Source organism: Piliocolobus tephrosceles, chromosome 5, assembly GCF_002776525.5.
Source record: "Piliocolobus tephrosceles isolate RC106 chromosome 5, ASM277652v3, whole genome shotgun sequence".
In the NCBI taxonomy this organism is placed as follows: domain Eukaryota; kingdom Metazoa; phylum Chordata; class Mammalia; order Primates; family Cercopithecidae; genus Piliocolobus; species Piliocolobus tephrosceles.
In genome coordinates this window covers 140,033,555-140,036,998 of record NC_045438.1, presented here as the reverse complement: position 1 = coordinate 140,036,998, position 3,444 = coordinate 140,033,555, and the positions used below count along the sequence as shown (strand labels likewise).

The 3,444-nt window shown below is 42.2% G+C and overlaps 1 non-coding gene across 1 annotated transcript; it reads left to right on the top strand.

The window, feature by feature from the left end:
* The first annotated feature begins 1,149 nt into the window (after positions 1 to 1,149).
* On the top strand, positions 1,150 to 1,223 carry TRNAT-AGU. The gene has a single exon. It is a non-coding gene; the product is annotated as a tRNA-Thr (tRNA).
* The last annotated feature ends 2,221 nt before the right edge of the window (positions 1,224 to 3,444 follow it).

The following is a 3,444-nucleotide window of genomic DNA, read 5'->3' as shown; positions in this document are numbered from 1 at the left end:
AAAAAAAAAAAAAAAAAAAAAAAAGACTGTTGACAGAGATTCGAATCTTCATTCCTTACACTAATAGTTTGAATGCTTATCTTCTGAGCTACATGAATCTATCGATCTACCTGGGACACACATATATATTCCACTAACTCATTTGGTAGCTGTAGTCCTAATCTGTGAATCTCCTTTGAATTCTCCTCTTTGCAGAGAAAGTTCCATTTTAAAGGGACAACATAATCGCTAAAGCTCCAGAACGCTCTGTTTTCCTCCCTCCTGTCTTCCTTGTCTCCCATCTCTTTATGATTCTATGTCAAGAGCTGTAATGTTTCCTAGAAAAATTCGCTGAGGTTATTAGCTCCTTCACTCATTTTCCTTCCTCTTCAAACTTGTGTAAATCATAGGAACTGCTTGAGCTCACTTCCAGGGGTTGACTTTTAAAGTGAAAGAACTTGTGGCACTTCCCTTCTTTCACAGATGCACAATCTAAACATTAAGTCAAATGCCTTAGAAAGCTTAAAATGGGCCTGGCGCGGTGGCTCACCCCTGTAATCCCAGCACTTTGGGAGGCCGAGGCGGGCGGATCACGAGGTCGGGAGATCGAGACCAGCCTGGCTAACACGGTGAAACCCCGTCTCTACTAGAAATGCAAAAAATTAGCCGGGCGTGGCGGCAGGCGCCTGTGGTCCCAGCTACTTGGGAGGCTGAGCCAGGAGAATGGCGTGAACCCGGGAGGCGGAGCTTGCAGTGAGCCGAGATCGCGCCACTGCACTTCAGCCTGGGCGATTGAGCAAGACTCCGTCTCAAAAAAAAAAAAAAAAAAAAAGAAAGCCTAAAATGAGCCTGAAATAAAAATATTTCTCATAGTCCGTTCTCTTTTGATGTTGCTTCAATTTTTCCCTCGGCTTGAGTTCTCATAAGGCAATGAGACTCCAAGCCTCATTATAACAGTAAGGTTATAAAGAGCAAGAGAAAAAGACTGGCAAATCAGTGCTTCCATCAGAGCTGTTATTCTCTGTCTTGAACGTCTGTAGGTGGGATCAAAGGCCAAATAAAAATCCAATAAATGAACAACTTTTTGTTTTTAATTAAAAGGAAAATCTAAATTCTACTGCAAATACCAAGGTATACTCTGATAGAAGGAAACCAAGGACGGTTCCTACGGGCTCCGTGGCTTAGTTGGTTAAAGCGCCTGTCTAGTAAACAGGAGATCCTGGGTTCGAATCCCAGTGGGGCCTCGGTTGGTCAAGGTGAGATTGTCTTCATGCCAACTCTCTTTAAACTTGAGGTTTTTCTGTCGTTCCTGTCTGCCATCAAGGATCCTCCGCCCCTGATCTTGAACATAACAGGTGGCATCCAAAGGCTTTGGAAACAAACTGACTGTACATCCTCCCATCGTAAGACTACATAAAATAACAAAGAGCAGTACGGTGATTATAGTATACTGCCTATTTTTTTGTTTGCTGTTTTTTTTTTTTTTTAAATACAAGCCATATCTTCCATTGGGATTTTCTGTGCAATGTCATTTCAAGTATTCCAATTTTATATAAAGAGTTAAGAACAACGAATTGAAGTTTAGAGAGGGAATGTATACTGTAGGTGTGGATTTTAATATGGTACTGGCCATGCTCTTGGGATTATAATTCAGCTATAGGCGTGTGAAGAGTTAGAATGTCTTCAATTCTCCAAATTTGTAAAATGTCAACTATGAATTAATAATCTGTAATTATGAATGTCGATTATAGATACTACAATTATATGTACGTGAATGTCGATTTAATATTGATGAAGGTCAGCTACATAATTCACAGGTCCAGTGTAAAATGAAAATACAGGGTCCTTTATTCAAAAAGCGGGGGCAACTGCCATAAAAAGTGCTAAAATACAAAGCTTTTCCCTTTCAGTCGCTCTTTTTTCAGCCTGTCATGATATTTTTCATTTTCTGTCTAATGTCATTCTAATTAAGAAAAAACAAAATAAAATTGTAAGTATCAAAATGAATTTTACAGTTCATCTTTATTTCACACATCAAAATTCATGGGGCATCGCAATTGCTTTATTATATATGGAGAAGCAAAAGAAGGCAGACACGTAATTCTTTTGCTTATGTGCCATGTTCTTTTGCTCCCCTGAATAGCAATTACTAAACATAAATTAAGAGATGCAGTTCATACGAAAATTTAAGACTGCAAAGGTAGATCGCTGGTAGAGTATCTGAAAAGGCAAAGTTACCAAAACCCTGAATTGAACCATTCTCCTTTAGATCTTCAGTCTAATGCCCTCCCAACCAAGCTATCTCAGCTTACTGCAGAAAACCTTATTCAATTTCTCTTTCAATACTTCGATTGTTTCCAACTTTTTAGCTTTCAGGTTTCTTAAGTGCTTTTTTTTTTTTTTTTTATACGGTTTGAGACGGAGTCTTGCTCTGCCGCCCAGGCTGGAGTGCAGTGGCCGGATCTCAGCTCACTGCAAGCTCCGCCTCCCGGGTTCACGCCATTCTCCTGCCTCAGCCTCCCGAGTAGCTGGGACTACAGGCGCCCGCCTCGTCGCCCGGCTAGTTTTTTTGTATTTTTTAGTAGAGACGGGGTTTCACCGTATTAGCCAGGATGGTCTCGATCTCCTGACCTCGTGATCCACCCGTCTCGGCCTCCCAAAGTGCTGGGATTACAGGCTTGAGCCACCGCGCCCGGCTAAGTGCTTTTATTATACAATGTATTTACCCACTAAGAAAGACTTGGAACTTACTGACTCCTACATATGATGGCTGAATCCAATTCCCTGGCAGTGTGGAATGGATAGGTGGAGGAGGGACACAGAAGATAAGTGACAGGAATTAAAAAACAAACAAACAAACAAAAAACTTTCTGCTCTTCCACATCTTGTTGGTTGAGCCAGACACAGCAAAGAAAATTTAAAAATAAAAGTAAAAATAAAATGTGATGGTGTTCTTTGTTTTTCTTTTCTATTTGTCTTTGATAATCTTTAAAGATGCAGAGAATCGGAACCCAAGGTTATTTCTGTTAATGTGGGGTCAGGTTTCTGTCTCCTAGTGATGATTTTGAATGAGCTATTAATCCTTTGTTTTATCCTTTTCCATCTAGTCTTTGCCATAGTCTTTTGCCCTGGGCAGTGCAGAAGTTTGTGGCGTACAAATGGAGTAGCCCAGGGCCGGGCGCGGTGGCTCAAGCCTGTAATCCCAGCACTTTGGGAGGCCGAGACGGGCGGATCACGAGGTCAGGAGATCCAGACCATCCTGGCTAACACGGTGAAACCCCGTCTCTACTAAAAAAATACAAAAAACTAGCCGGGCGAAGTGGCGGGCGCCTGTAGTCCCAGCTACTGGGGAGGCTGAGGCAGGAGAATGGCGTAAACCTGGGAGGCGGAGCTTGCAGTGAGCTGAGATCTGGCCACTGCACTCCAGCCTGGGCGACAGAGCGAGACTCCGTCTCAAAAAAAAAA